The sequence below is a fragment of the Castanea sativa genome, chromosome 1, assembly GCF_040712315.1.
Source record: "Castanea sativa cultivar Marrone di Chiusa Pesio chromosome 1, ASM4071231v1".
Taxonomy (NCBI): domain Eukaryota; kingdom Viridiplantae; phylum Streptophyta; class Magnoliopsida; order Fagales; family Fagaceae; genus Castanea; species Castanea sativa.
Genome location: NC_134013.1, coordinates 59381418 through 59409211, shown reverse-complemented (window position 1 = coordinate 59409211; position 27794 = coordinate 59381418). Strand labels below are relative to the sequence as shown.

Below are 27794 nucleotides of genomic sequence, written 5' to 3'. Positions count from 1 at the left end.
AAAGACTCATGTCAGGACATTACACTCTTTGTTACAACTCACCAGCCAATCTAATGAACAAGACTCAAAGGAGACAATACCAAACAAGGGAGAGATTACAAGCAGAGACAAGCTTGATCACTACTTAGATTAAGACAAAACAGTTATGGTTGAGCAGGGTGTTCAAATGAACCTTGCCATTGTTGTTTGTTCTAAACTTCTAAGAAGAAGAATGCAATTAAGGATAGCCCTTTGAATAAGAATCTTGATACTATTAAAGGCGGTGTCAATAGTGTTAAGGATCTACGTTTATTACAATCTTGTGTAGCCTCCTTGTTGTATGTTCCATTTTAGATTGCTTCCTTGAATTAGCAATGAAAAATTATGTTGCTAAAAAAATCAATGAAAATTTCTGTTCTGTTTGTTGCTAAGATTGTCTTCTTCATTAATTTTTTCTTCTTGTTTACACTTGTTATGACTCTAAACTAAAAAGACCATCTTCTCAAGTATGAGATTCCAAATATTTTTATATTTAAATTTAGAACCCAAAAGCAGTCCCAGTTGTTTCAAAGGCAGATTAGATACCCAAAAGCATTGGCGGATTGAATCTGAGCCAATGCTTCCGCTTCTAGTTCAGCTGCATTGTTCTATGCTTTCTATTTTTTTGCCTTAGATGGCCATTGTATATGATATCTAGTGAAACTAAATTGTTGACTATGTCGGAATGCTTAAACCAATAAGACAGTCTACTGAATTTTCAATGTTAAAGGCGCTACATATGCTGAGATCTTGTCCTGCATTTTGTGATTCTTCCCTTGGGAAATCAACATATACATTAATTAGCATTTCGGCAAAGTAAAGAAATTAATGTTTGGTTGTGTTTCCATTTCAGTTTTCACACCAGAGTAGTTGGCAGAGAAGTATAGCAACACCACATTCCTTCTAAACTGTTTGGTTTTGATCTTAGTTGTTGCTTTAATTTTTCAGGACGGTGTAATATAAAACCTGTCACAATTGAATACAATGTAACTTTAGAATTTTGAAAACATCTCAAAAAGCTTTTAATACATGTCTTCCATGTAATATAAAACCTGTTACAATTTTTCTAAAAGTTTCTAATCTAAAATGCATTCATGTGAAATAAAACCAATCAAATTCAAAATATCGGAAGCTGATTCTCTCCACCACAATTAAAATAGTATATAACCAAAAACTGTTGTTAGGTAATCCATTTTCTTTGAACAAAATCTTGTCTGTACTTCACTTCTCTTGGAATTGTTGGTGAGTGACATCTAACAATCCTGTGTAAAAGAACATATAACCAAATTAAAAACATATTAGAATGAACACAATTAAAAAGAAAAATAACAAAAGAAGAAGATAATTTATACTTTTGTGATAATTAAACAATAAATGGTTATACCATAAAAGATGAAGAGTGGGGACCTTGAGGCATAGAAGTTGACGTTGTAGGAGGATACCGCATAGATGGCAAAGAGTCCTAAGGATGTTTTACAAATAAAAGGAATGAATAAATATTGATTATAAAATCCAATTGAAAAAATATATTAATAATAAAATCAAATACATCTTGTACCTATACAGAACTGATGGATGGACAAGTTCTTCTAACATGGCCCGTTTCCTTGCAAATGCTGCATTTTCTTTTCTTTGTTGGTTGGTTTTCTTTTGGATTCTTTTGTCTTAAAGATTTAGGTCTTTCCTTAGATAGAACATACGGAGGGTCTTGTAAAGCACTTGAAAGATTTGATAATACTTGGCTGTTTAGTATAGTATTATCGGAACTTACTAAATCATCAACATCATGCATGGCTAGAAGCTCCACATGAACCTTTTGTAGAGCAAGGTCAAGATGTTCATATTTCTTCATTGACTGTGACCCTACTTCTGCAACTTCCAAAAAATGAAGCAATAAACTATTTCTCATCAAAGTGGAAGAAATTCGTGGCAGAAATTCGTGGCTCCACCTGTATAACATCACCAGATATGTCATGTATAATATTATTCTTGACCTTGATTGTCTATCTTTCTAAAATATAATACGGAGGAAGAGAGTCCACAAGAGATTTTTTCACAAAAACGGTTAGGATGTGCCTACAAAGAATTCCAACAAATTCAAACATATGGCATGTACAAATAGCTTTTTTCTCAGAAATTTCAAATAACACTTCATAAATTGGACTTTCTTTCCCATGAGGTACCACTTTATATATTTTCTACACTCCTTCACGATATTTGGATGCCTTGTATTTTTTACTACAAAATAACTCTTCTTAAAATTTTATAAACATCTTTCTTGTATAAACTTTTGCCGCCTCTCCTTCCATCTTGTAACATGTTTTCAAAATTAGCATTGAAGTTTTTGTCTTTACATCTTGCTATTTCTCTTTCAAATAACGCACATTTAAGGCTTTCTCATATTGATGCACAAAGTCACTTATCATTGTACTTGAACGAACATAACCTTTAAAGAATTTATTCATGCTTTCATTCCTTTGAGTTGTAGACATCCCAGCACAAAAACTCCTACGTAAATAAGCTGGAATCCATTTTTAATGCCGCATATAATGATTTATAAGCCAATCATTATCCCCCAACCCATACTTCTCTACCAGCTCACTCCATTCTAACTCAAACTCTTCAATAGTGATTGTATCATGAATGCAATGGTGAAATTCTCCTTGAAAAAGTGGATATTTATTATAGATATGAGCCAATTTTTTTGGAACTTTCTGTAAAATATGCCACATACATAATCTATGAATTGTATTTGGTAATATCTCTGCAATTGCCTTACCCATAGCCTTGTCATCATCTGTGATAATTGTAGAAGGAGCACGTCCAAGCATTGCCTCAAGCCAAGTCTTCAACAACCATGTCTAAGATTCTTCTGTTCCATTCACAAGCAGAGCACATCCAAACATAACAGATTGGTGATGGTAGTTAACCCTAGTAAAAGGAACAAAAGGCATCCCATAGCAATTTCTTAAGTAAGTAGCGTCAAAAGTAACAGCATCTCCAATATGTTGGTATGCAATTTTTGATCTAGCATCTGCCCAGAAGCAATTTCCCATGCGCCCTTGTTCATTAACTTGAATTGCATATACAAAACCTGGATTTTTAATTGACACTCAATAAAATGGCTATACATTCTTTGTGCATCTCCATCTTGAAGTAATTTTCTTCTTTTACTACCCAAATAATTTTGAACATCAACCGCAGCACAACCAATATTATAGTCACCACCAGATTCGTTACTCAACACTGACATTATCTTCCTCGTAGGTACACCTGACTTATTGAGTATATCTACAAGATTTTTTTGGCACGTGATATCACTCTATGTCCATGAAGCAAACTTGTACTCTTAGGAGTAAGAAGTTCATGATTATGATTGTCCACAAACTTAGTTACAATCCATGCTTCTTCTTTTTTCTTTAAACTCATCATTGCTTTGCATCCCACTCTAGTTTTTGCAGGTTTTGGAACTTTTCTTTCTTTATTTTCATAACTTTTATGACGAAACCCTTCCCTCCAACAAATGTATTCCACTCCAACCAATGATTTATCTTCTTTGGATGACCGTTTATGATTTATTCGAATGCTAAAACCCTTTCGCCTTGCATATGCTTTATAACATGCATGAGCATCTTCTGAGTCATCGAATACCATATCAAGACATAGTTCCAAAGGTCATTTAGATGCAAAAGAATTATTCAAATCATTTGTAGGCAAGTCTACATCATTTTGATCTTCTACTATTTCTTGCTCAACATGCACCAAGTCTTCTACCAAATCATCACAAAGAGAGATTATTTCAGATTCTTCATTGCTCACACTCATATTTGCAATTTGAGTAAATATTTATTTTCAATGTAACCTAGGAAAAAAGAAAAAGAGAAGAAAAATTCATAAGAACAGTTGAAGAGACATTCAAGATTTGTTCAATTACAATGAAAATCTAAAACATAATAAACTTTCCCAATTTTGGAAACCAATTTTATTACAAAACCAAAATCTAATTGGAAACTTTTAGGCTCATAATAAAATTATCGAAGCTGACTTGGTCCCTTACAGGAGGCACTCTTATTCAATGTACATATCAAAACTGACTTAATCCCTTACAAACTGATTAATGCTACTAGACACTTACTTGTTTCTGATTCATTTGTTATTTTAGATGGTTGTAACTAATACTATTTCTTGGTACAAACTGATACTAATTGAATTACATCATTAAGCCTATTCAATTACACATTGGAAATTCATATTGATGAAGCTGGACACTTAAATGATGTTGATGCATTTGTTACTTCATCAGATACTTTTTACATTAAAGAGACAAATAACAAAAAGAGAATAAAATAAGGATGGATCCACATCGTGGCCAACTATCTTGAGTCCATGTCCTAAATACTTTTAATCTAAGCTCTATAAAAGACTCACAAGAGGCCAACTATCTTGAGTCCATGTCCTAAATACTTTTAATCTAAGCTCTATAAAAGACTCACAAGAGGATAAGCTGCTCAACTAGCTAGACAAGTTTGGTCAGAGGCATGCTCATTGTCATCTCAACAATTTAAGAAATTTGTCTTCTTTACTAGCCTATTTTTTGACTGATATTAAACCAGAAAATATATTACAGGTTTAATCCTTAACCTATGTCTATCAATTTGAATTTCCATATATGCCTTAACGCAACCAAAGAATGGAAGAACTCAAATAATGAAGTTGGAAAACCAAAATAGCATGAACGAAAAAAAAAAAAAAATCGTCCCTAATAGGATCAAACCCATATCTGTCCTTATTTCAAAATAGCAACATACCCAAACTGTGAAGATATCAAAATATAGCAACAGCCAAATCAATCTAAATATAGAAAAACCCAAAAAATTTGAGAATAAGAACAAATCACCTAGGTCCGGCGAGGTAGTGCGGCTGCGGACGGAGGTCTGGCGAGATAGCGCAGCGGCAAACGGAGGTCCAGTGAGGTAGTGCAGCAGCAAATAGAGGTCTGGTGAGGTAGTGCGGCAGCAAACGGAGGTCCGGACGAGGATGGGCTGGAGACGCATGAGCTTAAAAGTGATATGAGATTTTAGGAAAACATGAAATAGGTTTTAATTATTTGTTTGTTGAGCCGTTATTAGGTGAAGTAGCATGTATTGATTTTACCATAAGTTTAAGTAAAAATCTGATGTGGCATGTACTTATTGGCTGGTGTAAACCAAAGGGATTACACCCCGTCCTTATTAAATTTAATCTCTTATTAAGGATAGGAATTGAATGATTCAAACTACATGAAAAACCCAAAATGTAAAAACTAATTATTATCTTTTTTTTTTTTCCCTTTTAAGAAAGATGGGCCAAATCAATAATAATAATAATAATAATAATAATAATAATAATAATAGGTAAAACTGAGAGAAAATCCAATTAGATTTTAAATTAGAATTCAATTAGAGTTTAATTTTGTGTCATGTGTCCTATCTAATTTAAGTTTTTAATTTTTTGTGCCAAGTGAGTTAATTTAATGTAAAAATTGGATTTCAATTAGAGTTTAATTTTTTGACCTGTATCTCATTTAATAAAAAAATTTTAATTTTTGTGCCAAATGAGTTTATTTAGTGTAAAACAAGTAGTTCAATATAAGTAAACCATAAAAAACATAATTTTTGAATGATATTAAATTTTTGAGCCTTTTTTTTATAGAACTAAAAGTAATTCAAATTTATAAGTCATCTATATATATATATATATATATATATATATTAATAGGTAAAACTGATAGAAAATTTAATTAGATTTCAATTTGAAATTCAATTAGAGTCTAATTTTGCGCCACGTGTTCCATCTAATCAAAATTTTTAAATTTTTGTGCCAAATTAGTTAATTTAATATAAAAATTGGATTTCAATTGGAGTTTAATTTTACGGCATGTGTCCCATCTAATTGAAATTTTTTAATTTTTATGCCAAATGAGTTAATTTAGTATAGAAAACGAAGAGTCTAAAATCATATATCTAACACTATATATAAAATTAGAGGAAGCGAGAGTTTGAATAATTTTATATTTATGCGCCTTTTTTTTTTGTATAACTAAAAAACAATTCAAATTTATAAGTCATATATATATATATATATATATTAATAGGTAAAGTTTAGAGAAAATCTAATTAGATTCTTCAATTGAAATCCAATTTTTGCATCGTGTGTCCTAAATTATTTATCTTTAGAGAGTTTTATTTCTCAATTTTGGAACATGGGACCATTTCATAAATATCAATTCAAGTGAGTTATTATGTACAAAAACTAAAGAGTTTAAAATTAATGAACATAAAAATATTTTAAAAATGAACAATTTACATTTTCTACCTAATAACATTCTTACAAGACTTTTTAAAGAGTTAAAAATATATAAAAATAACTATCAACAATATTTAAATTACACATATAAGAATTATACTATGCATCTTAATATTTGAATTATTGCATTCCCTTGACTAATGAGGATAAGTAGGCTATGACATTAATTGTCACATGTTGCTACCAACTACCAAATCTGGTTCTAGGTTTGTGGGGTTTTAAAATATAATGTTTAGAATCAAAAGAGAAAGATGAACTCTGATGCATTCATTCGTAAATATAAATCTTTACCACAAATAATAACTTCGGCTGGTCAGAGTTTATCGCTGAAGACTAACTTTCTGTCACAAGATCATGTTGTAGCTACTCGTTAGTCATTACCTATACAAATAAAGAAGGTAGTGAAGCATGTCTCAGCCTTTGATTTTTTGATTTTTAGTTGTGCCTATTATAATGATTTTCAGCACATAACAAACACTGGAAAACGTTTTCAAACTTATTTTTAAGATTGCAACTAAACAGAAAAAAAAAAAAAAAAAAAAAAAGTTTTCAGAAAACTATACTTTGAAAATTGACTCATTTTCAGAAAACGTTTATGTTGAAATAAACGGAAAACAAATATGACATGTAAATGGACTCAAATAAAAATAAACTACTAATAGGACCTAATAAAAATAAATTTACTAAATATGACAAACTAAATAGTTCTGAATAAAAACAGGACACATAATTTATAAAAAGTAGTTAATTCCTTAATCATTTGATGCTCAAACCTTAATAGCATACTCAGTAAAAAAAAAACCCAAATGCTATATTTAGAACTATTTTTTTTAATTAAAATCATACTAAAATTTAGAAAGCATTCCATAAAAATTATGTACTTTTTTCACAATTAAAATGCAAATTGGGTATTGTCCTTAATTAAGTGATATTTCATTCAAATTCAAGCCTATTTTTGCTCATGACCAGTCAAATTAAAGGGAATTTTATGGTTTTAAATATAGCTCCAAAATTAAAAACTCAACTAAATTTAGTCAAACACGTAAAAATTGATGAAAATAAACAAAAACAAAATAAAAATTAGGGTTTCACTATTAAAATCATGTAATCCTTCATTTTTAGGCAAAAACTTCTGTTGAAATTTAGAGTCAAACAAAATACCCTAATAACACTGAGCATATTCTATGTACTAACCTTTCTATTCCTCGTGAAAGTTCTGTTAAGTTTCCTTTGATTTCTCATACAAAACTGAGGCAAAATTTTTTTTTTTTAATTTTTGGTTATATATACACCTTTGGATTCTGTGTATCATTCTTGGACTTTCGCCACCTTTGCCAAATGGATCTCCGGGAAAATGTGGTTTCGATCACTGCTTCTCTATCCTTTAGTGTTGCCAAAGCTTGCTCCAATGGAGATTGAAGGTCTGTGTGTCCTTCGAATTTTTAGGCTACTTTTGTCTAAAAATCTTACGGTTTTAGCTCTTAATTTTGTACTCGTTTCCATGTGTAGCTACTTGACTCATGCTCATCCGATAGAGATTGCCAAGCTGGGCTCTATTGTTTCTCTTGCCATCTAGAATTTTCAGGCAGTAGATGTGTTAGATCAACCACTACAAACAGTTCAAGCTCCTTGTAATACTAATTCCCTCCCTCCCTCTCTCTCTGCGCATCCGATTATAGTTTTTCCTTTAAGAAAAAGATAATAACCTAAGTTTGATACTCCTATATATTATATAATATGCTCTCAAGTCCTTATCCTTCCAACTTCGTGAAGAAAAATGTGTCTTTCTAGGATGAATATCAAATTATCATTTTTTTTTTTGTTTCTTGTTTGGTTTTTCTTTTTCTTTCCTTGATTATGTATTTATCGATCATTAATTGAATATGACTTTTGGACCTCATCCAAAAAATAAAGAAGAGAAAAAAAATATGACCACCGCACACCCTTGGTGCATTGGTCATTCTACAAATATAAATGCTTGTAGGATGTGGAGGGCAAGGACCGGGGTTCAAGTTTTTAGGAGGGAGTTTCACACACATATACATTTAAATTAGGCTAGAGTATAATTTCTATATTTTATATATATATATATATATATATATATATATATATATATATACATATGACTTTTGGACGGCTCTTGAGGTAATAGCCATTAAAATTTATCATGACCACGTAATCTCAATTATTTGGCAAATATTGGGAAATTTTAAGAAATTGTATTTGGTTGAGTGTCAAAAAATAGTCCATGGCTAATGGCCCGAGCCAAAAGCCCGATGGCCTACTAGTCTAATGGGCGGCCTGATCCGTTGCGATTAAGGCCCATGGGTAGCCCACTAGCCCAATGAGTTAGGTTGTGTGCTAGTCTTTATGCCCAGGGACACCCAGGCACCAAGTGACCTAGCCTAGTAGCCCAGCCTCTTGGCCCAACCCGTTGCCCAGCCCAATAACACATAATTCATAACAAAAAAATATAGGAGTATGAAGGATTGATCTTGAGACATTATAGAGAAATTTATTAAGAGAACTCCCAAAACCATTAAAATTTAAAGTGATTATGTTAAACTTAGTTTACTAAATATATATTTTTCTAGTAGTTTAGCAACTTTGAATTAACCATTTGACTTTTTTTCATTAAAGATAAAAATAAAAAACCATTAAAGCCTTAATAAAAAAAAATCAAATAGGTTTCCATCAACAAAACAAAAAATTAAATAGATTTGACCATATAAATATCTTTAATTAAGTATTAGATTATTTGATTCTTTCCTTTAAAAAAATAGATTGATTATTCCCTCATAAAAAATTGATTCTTTCTTTATAAAATAATAAAATAAGATAATAATACAAGCTCATGGGTAGCCCATTAGGTCCAACTCGATAGCATAGCTCGCTAAAGATAAAATGGGCATTACCTATGGGAAAGGTCATGGACTGAGGTTTTTTCTTTTAGCTCAACCTGACCTGGCTCGTTAACTAGTTAATAGCTCAATATGCCCAACTCATTGTGCCTATGGGCCAAGTAAAAATGGGATGGGCCAGCTCAACTTGGCCCATTGACGGCCCTTATGGCTGCCCAAGGATATAGGACCATAACATGACCCCATTACATTTTGGATTATGGACCTCTCTCTCTCTCTCTCTCTCTCTCTCTCTATATATATATATATATATATGTGTGTGTGTGTGTGTGTGTGTATCATGTACGTATACATATTTTCTATTCTTCTCCAAAAAAAAAGTCGGATTTTCTAAGGTATCATCCAAATTAAAATTTTTATGTTTCAAACCATTTCTCAACAAAATAATAATAATAATAATAATTGCTAAATTATTTAATTCTTTTTGCAATTTTCCTTCTCTTGAATAGAATAATACACTTCCTTTCAATGAATATGCATTCTTGACTACCCATAATGCTTATGCTATTGAGGGAGAGCCATCTCACACTGGAGTTCCTCGAGCTACCTTTAAAAATCAAGTAGACAGCATCACTCAACAGCTAAATGTAAGTTCTTTTTTGTAAGTCTTTTCTTTTACATCTTCCTTCTTTTTTTTAAGTTTATTATTATTATTATTATTATTATTTTTGGTTTATTTGTAGAATGGAGTTCGCGGCTTGATGCTAGATATGTATGATTTTGAAGGAGATGTATGGTTGTGCCATTCTTCTAAAGGACAATGTTATGACTTTACTGCATCTGTATGTATACTTTGCCCCTGCTAAACTAACTTTTTAAGATTATGTTTGGGACAAAGGGAAGGAAGTCAGAATAAACTAAACATTAGTAACCTTCCTTTCTACTCTTTTCTTTTCTCCGTCCATCCAAACGTAAGATTAGATTATGTATTGCTGGGAAAAAATTATTGACATAAATTGCCGTTTGCTTATATTTTATACATAATAGGAACCAGCTATAGACACTCTAAAGGAAATTAAAGCCTTCTTATCAGCAAAAATAACAGAAATTGTCACATTGATCTTAGAAGACTATGTTGAAGCCCCTAATGGATTGACAAAGGTCTTGACCAATGTAGGGTTAATGAAATATTGGTTTCCTGTGAAAAACATGCCAAAAAATGGTCAAGAGTGGCCACTAGTAAGTGACATGGTTGCTAACAACCAAAGGCTACTTGTATTCACTTCAATTATGTCCAAGGAAGAAAGTGAAGGCATTGCTTACCAGTCGAATTACATGGTCGAGAGTCAGTGTAAGAAGCGTTCATTAATATATATATATATATATATATATATTCGATCTCAAGTTTTGTTCTTGTATCGTCATGCAACTTTCAGCCTGTCTTCAATTACCAGATCATTCAATGGACTGGTAATTGTCTATTATTAATATAGTCCACGATAAAAATGGATTTCACTGGTAAATAATTATGATATTCGCCAAGAGTCTTGTAGTTTAATAACACTATCTGTTTTTCTTTATAAGAAGAATCGTTGTTCAAATCTCGATCTCTCTCCCATTATTGTAACTTTTGAATTATTAATGTTGAATAATTATATACTTTACTAGAGATCATATAGACACGTACCTTTGGTGGAATAGATCACCAAATGCCCGGATCTTGTTCTTTGCTTGCTTTACGAACTCCTCACGATCTCCTTTGTTGAACACCTCCAAGTCGCAAGAGAGGCTACTAGAGTCTCTCCTAATTTCCACGCTCCAAATTCTAGGGAACAATTGATGGTGTCCTAGAGAGACGGCTTATTTTGAGAGAGCACTCAAAACTATACGTATGTTCACTCACTGTGTCTATCATCTCTTTTCTAACTGATATAGGAGTATTTTAAATACTAGTAGAGATTCACTTACTATCAGATATATGTGATCCCTAAAAGATCTCATCTGATAAATTTAAATTACTCATCTACTGATATTGATAACTCATTTCAATATCTGTTAAGTTTAAATTACCCCACTACTGATGTTGATAACTCATACCAATATTAGTTAGCTTAAATTTAAACTTACTTATCAGATAATCCATGTGGACGATCCATGGGCCATGGTTTATGGGTTGGGTCAAAACCAGCCCAATTTCTAACAATTAAAAATAAAAAAGACACATTCAATGGTTGGGTATGACGGGTCCTTCATTTCCTTTACTGAGTGTATCTTGTTTTTCTTCCCATTTTTAATCTTTTTGAAATTGAAAATTTGCAGATGGAAATGGTGGAATGCATGCAGGAAATTGTTTCAATAGGGAAACATCATCACCGCTAGATGACAGAACCAAGTCTTTAGTTTTGGTGAATCATTCCCCAACAATTCCCTTCAAGCAAATTGCATGTGAACATAACTCAGCGAATCTGATTAACATGCTCCATACTTGTTTTGTTGCGACTGGTAACCAATGGGCTAACTTTGTTGCCGTTGATTATTACAAGGTATGTTAATTTTCCTCTCGTCTCATTAGGGACAGAGCTAGGATTTAGAGTTAGGGGGGGCAGAAGTATAAACAAAAAAAAAAATTTGAAACTCCAAATAAACATTCATTTAATAAACCATCAACAAAGAAAAATACAAAAAATTATTGTTTTTTAAGATATTACAATGCAATTATTTATGAAAATGGAACTCGCAATTTTTTTAAAACTTCGAAATCATCTATAATTGAATCTGTACTAATTGTCGCAACAATGTCCCTTTCAATGAATAACACCATAGCTTTTGACAAAAACTCATCTTCCACTTTGTTGCGAAGGTCAGTTTTGATGACATTCATAGCTGAAAATGCTCGCTCTGTAGTTGCAATAGAAACGGGAAGAGTAAGCACAAGCTTGACCACTCTACAAATAAGCGAATAGATTTCTGATTTTCTAGTTCTCACCATCCATTGGCACAATTCAGAAATATTTTTCAAATTCTTGAACCCTGAATGCTGAACTACATCATACTTGTAAATATCAAGTTCCTTTTTCAAATCATTCTTTTCATCATCTATGAAGTCTATTGGATAAAAATTATCTACCAATGAACAAATATCACTAACTCGAAAAGATTCATATGCCTCTTAAGGGTCTAGAGCTGAGCTAAGCGTAAGTAACTCCATGACATGCTCACTAAACTGATGATTTAGTTCCTGTAATTGGGAATCTATTCCTGCATTAAAAATATCTACTTTATAATAATGCTCATTTTTAAAGTCCTCTTGTTGATGACGAGATCGACCAAATCTTGCAACATAACGAGCATTCATATCAGGGACATCTATACGACGTTCCATACAAAATGATATCACAGTAGCTAGTAAGTCATCCCATTTCTCATCTCTAAATTGTTGAATAAGCTTTTTAGTGGATTCAATATGAAGTGTCATTGTGTCAACAATCAACACATTACAAAAAGTAAATCAACCCAAACAAGGATTCAATATGAGATGAGATATGAGAGGATACCTTTGCTTCTGCCGCTGGCTACCGAATTCCTCTCCTTTGTGTTCAGCCGTAAGTTAGTTAGGTTTTCCTTTTTTTTTTTTTTTTTTTTTTTTTTTTTTAAATGGGTTAGAAATCCCCTTTCTTTTTTTCCTATGTGAGGTAAGTGGGGTGTTTCCCACTCCTAGCCTAGGTAGATATCTAATTATAATTAGAACCGGCTTTGATTTTTTTGTTTTTTTTTTTTTTTTTGCTTGGGTTTGTTTTGGGGAGTTGTTTGGTGTTTGGGCTTAATTTTTGTTACTGGGCTATTTTTTTTTAGTATTTAAAAATATCAATAATATTATGAAGGGGGGGAAAATGCAATTTTATTGAAACAAATTGCTAAAAATAATATATTATATATATACTAATTTTTTTTTTTGAAAATCTAGGGGGGGCCACTGCCCCCCCAAGTCCAAGAATAGCTCCGTCTCTGCGTCTCATTCTCTTTTGTGTACTTTGTATTACCAATGAATTGAAAAGCATCATACGCAGGTGGAAAAAGAAAAGGAACAAAACTTCTAAAGCAAAAATAGTTAAAAATATGCTCTGAAATCAAATACTAAGTTATATGGAATAAAATATTAACTCTTCGATCAATTTTTGTTTAAGAAAGTAGCATAATGAGATGTGGGTGGTTTCTTTCTTCCTCCAACACTAAATCCTCAACCCTCATTAGTGATGGTAGTAAGTGGCAAAACAAGGATTCAACTTAGGTAACAAAATATATGGTCGTTGTTAAAGAGAGCACTGAAACTCAGAAGCATAGTTTGAAAATAGAAGAGGAAGATGCATAACGGCTAGTTTAGTCTAACGTCTCTTTAGCTAAACGATGTCGTCTTATTTAAGTGAATCTGACTTGATATGGAAACGATGTCATTCAAGTTAATTAGAATGACGTCGTTTGGGTTCATCTTCTTCAATCAAATATTTTAGAAGTGCTCTGTGCTCCACTCCAGTGTGTACGTGAGGCTTATGGTCATGCTCTTCAGTGTTGCAATTAAGACTCCAGCAGTAACTGTCATCCAGGCTGTCACTCCTCAATTCGCAGAGTAAAGATTGCTATTAGTTGTAAATCTGTTAGAGCGGTTGTATTTTTGGAACGTTCTAGTTGTATTGTACTTAAGCTATATAAATAGAGTAGGTGTTAATATATTGAATCAAGCTTGATGAAATAGATTTCTCTTTTCCATTTTTTTCTCTGTATTTCTCTCTCTCTCTCTCTCTCTCTCTGTTGATTGTTCATCTGCCATTGTTAACCATCTCTCAAGCTTCAATTTCTTTCATGGTATCAAACCCTTGATCCATGGCTTCAACACCACCAATAGCTACTGCTCAATCCACACACACAACTCCTATCCATACAGTTTCTACTCCTTCAACCTCCATACAGTCACCATTGTTGTTACTCTCTAACATGTCCAATCTCATGCCGATCAAGCTTGACTACACTAACTACATTCCATGGAAGCATCAATTGCTCACCATACTCGAGGCTTATTCCCTAGTCGAACATATTGATGGCACAACACCAAAGCCATCACCTTTTGTGCTTGATACAGCAGGAAATACAACTTCAGTTGTTAATCTAGATTTTCAATCTTGGAAGATCAAGGATAAGGCATTCCTTTCCTTAATAAATTCAACTCTCACTCCACAAGTGTTTTCACTTGTTGTTGGCATTACTAGCTCAAGAGAAGTTTGGAACACTCCTGAATAGAGGTTCACTTCTACATCAAGAGCCAATATCTTGAACCTTAAGCTTGAACTTCAAGGTATCAAGAAAAGAAATAAATCTGTGAATTCTTTCCTACAAAAGATAAAAATTGCACGTGACAAGCTTCTAGCTGTGGGAGTGGCTGTAGACAATGAAGAGCTGATTTGCATTGTGCTCAAAGGACTTCCTAGAGAATTTGCACATTTTTGCTCTACAATTCGAACTAGGAGTGATCTTATTTCCTATGAGTAACTTGCCATTATGCTACAGAGTGAGGAACAAGCTATGATTGATCATCTTGATTCAGTTTCTCACTCACTTGCTATGTTTGCTTCTAATAGGAAAGCTAGTAGTAGCACATAGAATTAGGCACAAAATCATGGATCTGGTAGGGGAAGAGGGAGAAACAACTCCAATAGAGGAAGAGGAGGTGGCAGATACAATAATTTTGGTGGACAGCAACATTTCTCACCATAGGCACCTCATTTCTCATCACAGGCACCTCATTTCTCTCCACAAGCATCTCCACATTTTACTCCTCAGAACTTTTCTCCTCAAAGTTCCTCTCAGGGCTTCAAGCATGAACGTCCAAGTTGTCAGATTTGTGAAAAATCTGGACATGGAGCACTGGATTGTTATCATAGGATGGATTTTGCCTATCAAGGCAAAAATCCTCCTACAAAACTTGCAGCCATGGCCAGTGCATCTAATGCAGTAATTACCAGTAATCAAGATCCCTGGCTTGCTGATTTTGGTACATCAGATCACCTCATTGCCAATCTCAACAATCTCTCCAATCAATCTCAGTATAAGGGACTTGAGCAAGTCACTGTGAGAAATGGTTAGTCTTTGCCTATTAACCATATAGGTAACACTACCTTACACAATAAATACCATAATTTCATCCTTAAAAATGTCCTTCATGTGCCAAGAATTGCAATGAATTTACTTTCAGTTTATAAATTCTACTTACATAATAATTGTTCTGGCTATTTTGATGCAAATCAAATTAAAATCCAAGATATTCCTATGGGGAGACTCCTTTACAAGGGCATGAGTGAGAATGGGGTTTACCCTATCTACTTTAAGAACTTCATCAGATCCCTTCCACATGTCAGTTCTAAGTCACCTTCAAAACAGCATCATGTTTCAACTGATTCTCTTTTTCCTGCTACTTTTCTTGTAAATAAAGCCAATAAATGGTTGTTGTGGCACCATAGAATAGGCCATCCAAGTAATAAAGTCCTTGTAGCTTTATCTTCCTTGAATATCTCTTGTCCATCAAACAGTGCTAATGGACTCACCCATTGTAAACATTGTTTGAGTGGTAAATTGCATCAATTTTCTTTTCCTACTTCTGATTTTCAAGCTTCAAAACCCCTTAAATTGGTGCATTCTGATGTTAGGGGTCCAGCACCTGTTACATCCACTAATGATTTTCATTATTATCTTATGTTTGTTGATGATTATTCTAAATTCAGTTGGCTTTACTTGCTTAAACATAAGTTTGATGTCCTTGATATCTTCAAGTTTTTTAAAGCAACTATTGAGACTCAACTTGATTCCAAAATCAAGGTCTTAAGAACTGATAATGGTGGGGAATACACTTCTAATGCTTCCTAATTTATTTGTTCCACACAAGGTCTTATTCACTAGTTTTCTTGTCCACACACACCCTAACAAAATGGGGTAGCTGAGAGAAAGCATAGGCACATCATTGAGTGTGCTCTTACCATGCTTTCTCATTCTCAATTACCACCTTCTTATTGGTCCTACGCTGTCTTTACAACTGTTCATGTCATGAATAGGCTTTCTACTCCTATTCTTAAGAATTTGACTCCTTGGGAATTGTTGTTTAAATCCAAACTTGATATCACACACCTAAGATCCTTTGGTTGTGTTTGTTTTCCCCTACTAAAGCCCTATAATTCCCACAAGTTGCAACCACACCACACCTTGTGTCTTCCTTGGTTATCCAACACATACCAAGGGTTATATCTGTCAAGACCCTAAAACATCTTGGATTTACATTTCAAGACATGTCCATTTCAATGAACATGAGTTCTTTACACCTCAGTCATTAACCACTGGTTCATCCACTACACCTTTTGCTTAGTTATCCACACAATGTCCTGTCCTTTTCCCATATACATCTTTTAACTCGCAGCCACATAATTCTAACTCCATACCATCACAGTCTACTCCTACTCAGTCTAATCCCACTCCTATACCTACTTCCTCACCTCAATCTTCTATTCCTACATCTACTGATCAATCATTGTCAAGTCTTGTCCCTCTCTCATCTACCTCACCTCCTCAACCTATACCTGCTACCATTCCCATAGTTGATCCACAGGTTCCTATTACTATCAATGCTCATCCTATGATCACTAGGTCCAAGGATGGAAATTACAAGCCAAAAGCCCTTCATGCCAAGGCTGCTACTACACCATTTGCTCCTAGTGCTACTGCTACACCATCTGCTTCTAGTCCCACAAATTGAGTTGTTACTAAGTGTACTAAGTCTAGTCCATTACAGTGCTCAAAGCCCACAAAAGCAGGTTCCTCTTTTAAACATGATTACACCACTACAGACCCACCAACTTATAAAATTGCAGCTTAATATCCCCAATGGTGTTCTGCCATGGATGATGAATTTGCTGCTTTCCAAAGGCAGGGTACTTGGGTTTTGGTGCCACCCTCTCCTTCTCAAAATTTAGTTGGTTGTAAGTGGGTATATAGGCTCAAATAACAGTGATGGGACTATCAACAGATATAACGCCAGGTTAGTGGCCAAGGGGTTTCATCAACAATTTGGCATTGATTTTGAGGAGACTTTCATTCCAGTCATCAAACTTCCAATTGTGAGGATTATTCTCTCTCTTGTTGTACAATTCAATTGGCCTCTAAGATAGCTTGATGTGAGTAATGCATTTCTTCATGGTTTTCTAAGGGAGGAAGTGTATATGGTTCAACCACCTGGCCATGTTGACTCAACTCATCCTAATCATGTTTGTAAACTTCTTAAGTCTCTATATGGTCTCAAGCAAGCCCCTAGAGCTTGGTTTGAGAGGTTCTCCACTCAATTACTCCATATGGGATTTCAGGCTTCTCTTTCAGATTCTTCCTTGTTCATTCTTAGACATGGTAACTTGGCGGCATAACTTCTTGTCTATGTTGATGACATAGTCCTTACTAGCAACAATCCTCAGTTTTTAACCTCTCTAATTGCACAACTCAGTGAAGTTTTTGAGCTTAAGGATCTAGGTCCTCTAAATTACTTTCTAGGTCTTCAAATCACCAGAACTTCTAAGGGGTTGCTTGTGACTCAGACTAAGTATGCTCAGGATTTGCTTCTCAGAGTCAATATGCACACTTTTAAACCTGCTCGTACACCTTGTGCTCCTAATACTAGATTAACTCCTACTGATGGTTCCTTGCTTTCTAACCCTCATGAGTTTAGGAGCTCAGTTGGTTCACTACACTATTTAACCTTCACTAGGCCAGATCTCAGTTTTGTAGTTCAACAAATTTGTCAGTTTATGTCTAATCCTATTGATGTACATTTAATTGTTGCTAAGAGAATTCTGAGATATGTGAATGGTACCTTGCATCATGGTGTCTTTGTTCAGCCTGGACCTTTCTCCCTTTCTGCCTTTTCTGATTTGGATTGGGGAGGAGATCCATATGATAGACACTCCATCACTAGTTAAATAGTGTATCTTGGTTATAATCCTATTACTTGGAGTGCAAAGAAGCAGGACACCATCTCTAGATCCTCCACTGAGTCCGAGAATAGAGCTTTGGCCACCAATGCTGCTGAGCTCTATTGGCTTCACCAGGTTTTAAAAGACCTTGGGGTTTTCCTTCCTGTCCCTCCTAAGCTCTAGTGTGACAATGTGTCTGCCCATGCCATTGCTTCAAATCCTATATTTCATGCGCGCACCAAACATATCGAGGTAGGCTACCATCTTGTTCGTGAAAAGGTGTTGCGTAGGGATCTTCAGGCCAAGTACATTGCCACAGGTGATCAGCTCGCTGATGTGTTCACTAAGAGCCTATCTACTTCACGCTTTGCCTTTCTTCGCTCCAAAATCATAGTGTCTACTGACCCCATGGTTTTGAAGGGGGATGTTAAAGAGAGCACTGAAACTCAGAAGCATAGTTTGAAAATAGAGAGGAAGATACATGATGGCTAGTTTAGTCTAACGTCTCTTTAGCTAAACGATGTCGTCTTATTTAAGTGAATCTGACTTGATATGGAAACGGTTTCGTTCAAGTTAATTAGAACGACGTCGTTTGGGTTCATCCTCTTCAATCAAATATTCTAGAAGTGCTCTGTGCTCCACTCCAGTGTGTATGCGAGGCTTATGGTCATGCTCTTCAGTGTTGTAGTTATGACTCCAGCAGTAACTGTCATCCAGGCTGTCACTTCTGAATTCGCAGAGTAAAGATTGCAATTAGTTGTAAATCTGTTAAAGTGGTTGTATCTCTAGAACGTTCTAGTTGTATTGTACTTAAGCTATATAAACAGAGTAGGTGTTAATGTATTGAATCAAGCTTGATAAATTAGATTTCTCGTTTCCATTTCTCTCTCTCTCTCTCTCTCTCTGTTGATTGTTCATCCGCCATTGTTAACCATCTCTCAAGCTTCAATTTCTTTCAGTCGCATGCAGACAAGGTACTGTGGTTGCAAGCATTGCATACACATACTATTAAAAGTACAAGCAACATCTCACAACAGAGTTGCATAACCCAAGCCACATAGGTAACAAGTGGTGTAGCAACTGCTGATGAGAGATGCACTAGCCAAGCCACAAGAGTAGTAGGCAGTGCATCAGTTGCTAATGTTAGATGCATTGGTCAAGCCACAAGGGCAGCATGCAATGCAGCATTTGCTGATGAAGAGTGCATTGCTCAGAGCATGAAGCTTGCATCAGATGCCTTAATTAGCGCAGAAGTATTCGAACTGATTGAGGCTGTGCCACATCATGAATTCTTCATCCAAGTTCATTGAAGGAGTTAGTTCTGTGAATCAAGGAGGTTGTTACTCAAAGACTGACACGTGTAAAGTTTCTAGAAGTTTTAAATAACTTATTTTGGTGCCTTAGGGAGTTATTTATAGTTTTCTGTGTATATAAAACAGAGCACCTTATGTATTGATTTCTTTCTTTTTCAACTCTTGTAATTCATTTTCTCAATCAATGAAATCCTCTCAATTCTATTTAGATTTCTTAGTTTTTACATGGTATCAGAGCAACTAGCACAGTTCATACTGATTTCCTAGTTTCGTTTTTTATTCCAAAAGTTTCTCGCTTTCCAAACAAGAATTTCCTCAAGAAAGTTCTTGAACTCTGATTCACGGAGTCTTGATTCATCCTTGTTGATACTAAATCTTAAAGAATTTCTTGTTTTTCTATTTCAATTTCATTAGAAGCTTCATTTAAGCTTGTGATTAGCATCAATGGCTTTTGCTGAAGGAAGTGACTCTGATCCTACGCATACTCAATCCACACAACCATTCTCTAATTCTAACATAGAGACCAATTTTCCCAATCCATTTTTTCTTAGTGCAAGTGAGAATCCAGGGAATATCTTGGTCACTCAACCATTGTTGGGAATGAAGAATTATCAATCTTGGTCTAGGGCTATGATTCTAGCACTAACTGCCCCAAAGAAAATAGGATTCATGAATGGCAAGATTGCAAAGCTTGATATTGATTCTCCTTTGTATAAAGATTGGGAAAGCTGCAACACAATGGTGCTTTCTTGGTTAATCAACTCTATTCATGTTGATGTTTCAAGTAGTATCACGTACTGTGAGATTGTGAGGGAGATGTGGCTTGAGTTGCAGCGTGTGTTTTCTCATGAAAATGGTCCAAAGATCTATAATCTTCAACAAGAAATCTCACAGATAACTCAAAGTCAATTGTCAGTGACTGAGTATTACTCCAAGTTCAAGAAGCTTTGGGATCAATTGCTTCATTATGAACCATTACCAGCTTGTACTTATGGAGCAATGAAGATTCTGAGTATTGCACATGAGAAGGCCTATGTCATGAGGTTTTTGATGGGGCTCAATGAGAGTTTTGAGACTGTGAGGAGCCATATTCTCATGCTTGAGCCATTTCCATCAATGAGCAAGGTGTATGCTTTGGTTCTTCAAGAAGAGTCTCATAAAAGCATTGGTCATGGTGCTTCCTTCACACCAAAACTTGATTTTGTGGCAATGTATGCAAATACTAGAGGAAATTCATGCAATAAGGGTGGAAATAAGAAGGAGAGGCCTTTGTGCACTCACTGTAACATGCTTGGACACACTGTGGACAAGTGTTACAAGCTTTATGATTATCCACCAGGATACAAGCACAAAGGCAAGCCAAATTCCAATGCTAATCATGTTTCATATCCATAAGGCAATGCTGTTGAGGTTCCTACCAATGCTTCTTCTCAGTGTCCTATTTCTAAGGCACAATGTGAGCAATCGCTTGCCTTTTTCAATCCTGGAGCTAATCAAGGTACTAATCACCGTGTTGCAATTATTAGTCCAAGTGGCGCTGTCCCTAGCTTGATTCCTAGAGCTCATGGTGTGCTTGCTGTAGTTGGTGTGACTTCCACATCCATTTCACCTTCAAACACGGACCATTCCACTTTTGTTGACACTATGTCAGGTACCAATTCATTGTTTCCTTTCATTCCATCCTTAAGGCGTTCCATTTTCTCTACCAAAATAGTTGATAAAGAGGTCTTTCATGCCACTGATTGGGTCATAGACACTGAGACTACTGATCACATGGTCCATTCCATTACATGTTTCACTTCCATTACTGCTACTTTGAACACTTGTGTAAATTTGCCTAATGGAGAAGTAGCTTTAGTCACCAATATTGGCATTGTGAAAATCTCAGAACACCTTACGCTGCATAATGTTTTATGTATTCCATCATTTAGTTTCAATCTCATTTCTGTCAATTAATTAGCTAAGTCCACTTTCTGTTGCCTTATTTTCTTTGGAACCTTGTGCTTTATCCAGGACCTTGCTCCTTAGAGCACACTTGGTCTGGGTAGAGAGTGCAATGGACTTTACTTGTTAGACAAGAGCAGCTTCACTACACCTTCTATTTCAGCTTCTATACATAGCTCACAACTTCATGTCTGGCACTCCAGATTAGGACATCTGTCCAATGCCAAATTGGCTTCAATAAAACCAAATAATGTACCCCTTTTTACTTCTGTTGAGAACTTTACTTGTGAAGTTTGTCCACTTGCTAAACAAAAACATTTTCCTTTCAATAAAAGTTCTCATTTCTCTAATTCTTGTTTTGACTTGATTCATTGTGATTTGTGGGGACCTTTCTCAGTGTCTACTTTTGATAATTGCAAGTATTTTTAACAATTTTTTATGACTACTCTAGGTGCACTTGGGTGTATCTGTTAAAGTCTAAGTCCCAAACACAGTCAGTTTTAGAACAGTTTTGCACTATGGTGGAGACTCAATTTTCTAAGAAAGCTAAAACTTTAAGGTCTGATAATGGTACTGAATTTTTCATAAAAGATTTCTTTGCCAAGAAAGGCATCTTGCATCATTTAAGCAGTGTTAAGACCCTACAATAGAATGTCATTGTTGAATGTGGCAAGAGCTCTCACGTTTCAATCTCATTTACCTTTGCATTTATGGGGTCATGCTATTCTTGCTACTGTATATTTGATCAACAGAATCCCCTCATCTGTCTTATCCAATCAAATTCCTTTTGAAGTTTTGTTTGGTCATCCACCTAGTTATTCTCATTTAAAAGTCTTTGGTTGCTTGTGTTTTGCTTCCACACTTGCTAATCACAAAACTAAGTTTGCACCTAGAGCTATTAAATGTGTTTTCTTGGGGTATCCTTTTGGGGTTAAGGGCTATAATTTTCTTGATTTGTCATCTAATAGGGTGTTCATTTCTAGGGATGTCATTTTTCATGAACATTCTTTTCCTTTTGCTTCTGTTTCACCTACTGTTGCAGACCCTTTTGTTCCTTCTAGTGTTGAGGTTGCTCCTTCCTGCACTACTAGTATTGATTCCTTTGTTACCCCAATTAGTATACCTAATTCTATTTTTGTTGATTCTAATGATGCTTCTTCTCCTTCCTTTGTTCATCCTGCTTCTATTGTTTTACCTTCTAATGATACTTATCCTAGTCCTGATCAGGTGCCTAGTACTTCTCCACCAATTGTTTCAGCCCCTCTAGTGCCTTTTAGGAGGTCATTTAGGGACAATAGACCTCGTGCTTACTTGTAGGATTATGCCTGTACTACAATTGCAGCTGGTGCTCCTTATGATCTTGCTCAGTGCCTCACTTCACCTATTCCCATTTGGAACCTGGTTACCATTCTTACTTGCTGGCCATTAGTTCTAGTCCTAAAGAACCTCAAAGTTTTTTCCGGGCTATTCAAGATCCTCTTTAGAGGGCTACCATGGACAAGGAAATCCAAGCCCTTGAGTATAACCACACTTGGGATGTGACTACTTTACCTCCTAGTAAATTTCCCATTGGCTGCAAATGGGTATACAAGGTGAAGCTTAATCCTGATGGCAGTGTTGAGAGGTTTAAGGCCAAGCTTGTTGCCAAGGGCTATACCCAAAGGGAGGGCCTTGACTTTTTGGAAACTTTCTCTCCTATTGCTATGACAGTTTCAGTGAGAGTCTTGCTTGCTCTTGTTGCTGCCAAACAATGGCCTTTGCACCAATTAGACATCAATAATGCCTTTCTCCATGGGGATTTGGATGAAGAGGTTTATATGACTTTGCCTCCTGGTTTTCACAGTAAGGGGGAGTGTGTTTCAACCTCTTCTTCTTCTTCTTCAGATGCTCGTAAGGTGTGTAAGTTGGTTAAGTCTCTTTATGGCTTGAGACAAGCCTTTAGGCAATGGTATACAAAGCTGTTAGCAACAATTAAATAGCTTGGTTTTGTTCAGACCCAAGAAGATCACTCATTTTGTGTATAGCAAAGGCTCTTTCTTCACTGCCCTACTTGTCTATGTTGATGATATGGTATTCACAGGTAATGATCATGCTTGTGTTGTCACTCTCAAGTAAATTTTGGATTAGAAGTTTGGGATTAAAGATTTGGGATCACTTAAGTATTTCTTAGGTTTAGAAATTGCAAGAAATAAGAGTGGGATCAATTTAACCCAGAGGAAGTATGCTCTAGAAGTTCAAAAAAGAAACTGGTATGAGAGGTTGTAAACCAATTGAAACACCAATGGAACAACAGTTGAAGTTGTCCAAAGGAGGTGGGGATAGTTTCAAATCCTGGACAGTATAGAAGACTTATTGGGAAGCTCATGTACTTGACCTTGAGCAGGCCAGGTATCACATATGCAGTGCATAGGCTTAGCCAATTCTTGGCATAGCCTAGAGCACCACATATGAAAGTAGCCACAAGGATACTTCAGTACATTAAAGGAACACTTGTGATGCGGATTGGGCAGGATGCCCAAACACAAGAAAGTCTTTACAGGCTATTGTGTATTTCTTGGTGATGCATAGTGTCTTAGAGGTCTAAGAAGCAAAGCATGGTGTCTAGGTCCAGTGCAAAAGCAGAATATAGGGTTATGGCTACAAATACTTGTGAACTGACTTGGATTTTGCATTTGTTGCAAGATTTACATGTCAAACATGATAAACCTTTGCTGATGTACTATGACAACCAGGTAGCACTTCATATAGCAGCAAATCCAGTGTTTCATGAGAGATCAAAACACATAGAAGCTGATTGTCATATTGTGAGAAACAAGATTATTGATGGTGCACTTAAAACCTTTTATGTCTCAACTAAGAATGAGTTAGCAGATGTGTTCACAAAGGCTTTAGGAGTGGAAAGTTTTTTGAGATTGATCAAAAGGCTAGGTGTTATTAATATTTTTGCTTCTATAGTAAAGTATCCTCATACAGTCTTGCCAGGTCCAAAGGCAAGAGCTGTGCTCTTGAGGGGGAGTGTTAAAAGTGCAAGCAACATCCCACAGCAGAGTTGCATAACCCAAGCCACAAAGGTAGCAAGTGGTGCAGTAGTTGCTGATGAGAGATGCATTAGCCAAGCCACAAGAGTAGCAGGTAGTGCATCAGTTGCTAATGTTAAATGCATTGGTCAAGCCACGAGGGTAGCACGTAGTGCAGCATTTGCTAATGAAGAGTGCATTGCTTAGAGCATGAAGCTTGCATCGAATGCCTTAATTAGCGCAGAAGTATTGGAACTAATTGAGGCAGTGCCACATCATGAATTCTTCATCCAAGATCATTGAAGGAGTTAATTCCATGAATCAATGAGGTTGTTACTCAAAGACTGACACGTGTACAGTTTCTAGAAGTTTCCAATAACTGATTTTGGCACCTTAGGGAGTTGGTTATAGTTTTGTGTGTACATAAAACAGAGCACTTTATGTATTGACTTCATTCTTTTTCAACTCTTGTAATTCATTTTCTCAATCAATGAAATCCTCTCAATTCTATTTACATTTCTTAGTTTTTACACATGCACTTTGTAATTGGACCATAAGGACATTTGTAACCTGTATCCTTAAATACTTTCCCAACTAATACCATCTCTCAGTACGTCAAGGTCAAGAACCGTCCCCAATTGATGAAGGTCATGCTCTCAAATCCAAAAAGATACACTAGTGAATTTCATACATGTTGAAAGAGTCAAAGTAATGGCTTCTAAAGAGCCAAGTACTACCATCGATCACTTTGAGTTTGTCCAGTTCAAGTTTAATTACAAAAGGTAGAACAATCTCCCGTTCATCTTTGGGTTTATTAACTTTTATTATTATTATTATTATCTGTTTCCTAATTTAATGCAGAGAAGCAACGGAGGTGGAGTATTTCAAGCTTTGGACAATATTAACGGAGAATTGTTGTGCGGTTGTGATGATGTCCATGAATGTGTGGTAACTGGTAAGAGATATTAATGGCATCATCATCATAATCATCTTTAGTATTATTAACAAATGTTTCGACACATTTTCTCACTTCAAAAACTTTTAGATTCCATTCTTATGTATCAACTTGGTAATCAAACCATTAAGTGCTAAATAAGTGGCGTCTTTTTTTTTTTTAGAAACAAGTGGCGTCTATTAAGTTAAAAAACTTATATAATGCCACGTGTCATCAAATTGTTAACCAAAGTAAATGACATGGTTAATATAAAAAAGGAATTAAATATGAATTGTCAAAATGAAAATTTTGAAAAAGTAAATGGTCAAAATAAAAACAACCTTCAAATTTAAAGGTCAAAAGTCTAATTTGGTTTTATATATATATCTAGAGAGAGAGAGAGAGAGAGAGAGAGAGAGAGAGAGAGAGAGAGAGAGAGAGTTAAGTTCAAGTTACCCCTGGTGTAATTCTAAGCAATGGTACACTACCCAATAATTTGTTATTAAATTCATATTTTAAGAATCCCACCGTTGAATTACGTGTTCTATATGTGCTTAACATGCATGCCAATTTTCATGCCAATCGGATATTATTTACCATGTTATCCATAAACTCATCTTCTAAATTATTTTAAACTACAAAAACTTGAATTCAAACAATTGTTTGATAATATGACTACTAATTTTTTATCACCGTGAAATTTTGCAAGTATGGAGAGTATATGAATATAATGTAATCCAACGTTAGATTTGTCAAAATTCACATTTAATAATAAGTTATTAAGTGTTGTAATATCGCTTAAAATTACACCAAGTGTAACTTAAACCCAACTCATATATATATATATATATATATGTGTGTGTGTGTGTGTGTGTATAGGACTATTCTAAAACAATCTTGCTTTGCCCTTTGAACTACTAGTCTACTACCTTTCTAAGAAAATATATCATGCATTATGTGCATGTATCTACCCCATGTGAGAGGGTGGTTATACACACGCACCAAATGCATGTAATAACACCTCAAATCTAGGAATTGAACCCACTTGTACTACTTTACATTGACAGTTACATATCCGATACATGGTGGAAATTCTCACAAGTTTGATTTCCTTCGTTTTGCAGAATGGATCAACTTCATCAGCTTGCAACCATGAGATAAACGTGGACCACCATAAGATTTAAGTTCCATCATGAAGTTTATGAGAGATGAATATGTTATAGAAAAAGCCTATATGCTACCTCGTTATGTTGTTTATTATTATTTGGGGTAAAAGCATTTGCACCATGTTTGGGTTATATAATAATTAAATGTAAATATGCATTATGTTTCCTTAAAAAAAATTCTTTCAAAATTAAAACACTTTCAAATAACAAATACAAACAGCTTAATTTAGAAAATCTAATATATCGTACTAACTGTACTTTATTAGAAAATAATAACATCATTTTAAAAAGGGTTTAGGACTAGCACTTATAAATCTTATAAACTATTTTCATTTTTTTACTTAACAAAAAAAAATAAATCGTCAAATTTTTTGTGCATCTTGCAAGTCTATGACTAGTTGTAATAAAAACAGAAACCCATATGAAGCATTCAAAATTCGATTATAGGGCTTTTAAGTATCTTTGATAATAATGAGAAAAAAAAAAGTTATAAAGAATACCTTGCAATAGATTGGAATTCTAATGCCAACTTATAACATGTATGTTAGAGATATATTAGCCCATTAGTATAAGCCCAAGCCTAATTCTACTTTGTGTGCAAGCCAAGTCTCCTACTTGTACTAGAAGTCTATTAGTCTAGGGTTTAGTCTACTATATATACACATTGTCGGACCGTGAGTTATGTCATTCCACCTCAAAACCAATTGGTGATGAGGAAGACACACTCAAATTTTTTATGGCATTTGACATCACCCCACGCGGACCTGTTTTTAGAGTGGTTGTAGGGAGTCAAATTGTGGTCCCCCCAACAATCCCTCCCTCATAATAACTCTCCCGTGACTCAAACCCATGACCTTAGCTCTGATACCATTTGTAGGATCGTGAGCTGTACCATTTCACTTCAAAACCAATTAGTGATGAGGAAGACACTCAAATATTTTATGGCATTCAACATCGCACCACGTGGGCCTGTTTTTAAAGTGGTTGTAGGGAGTCAAATTGTAGTCCCCCCAACACACATGTTATAGTTCATTGTAATACATAATTTGTACTACACTCTAATATATTATTGATGAGCCATTTAGGGTTTCTTCCGTGGATGTAGGCCGTTAGGCTGAATCATGTGATCCTCGTGTGTTATTGTATTCTATACTTTATGCTTTCGCTTCCGCATCCATACTAGCATATTCAACATGGTGT

At 35.0% G+C, this 27794-nt stretch overlaps 2 pseudogenes; one reads left to right on the top strand and one right to left on the bottom strand.

The window, feature by feature from the left end:
* Positions 1-1239: 1239 nt before the first annotated feature.
* LOC142630950 (protein FAR1-RELATED SEQUENCE 5-like) lies at positions 1240-3672 on the bottom strand (annotated as a pseudogene).
* A 4029-nt stretch (positions 3673-7701) lies between these two features.
* Positions 7702-26612, top strand: LOC142630939 (PI-PLC X domain-containing protein At5g67130-like; annotated as a pseudogene).
* The last annotated feature ends 1182 nt before the right edge of the window (positions 26613-27794 follow it).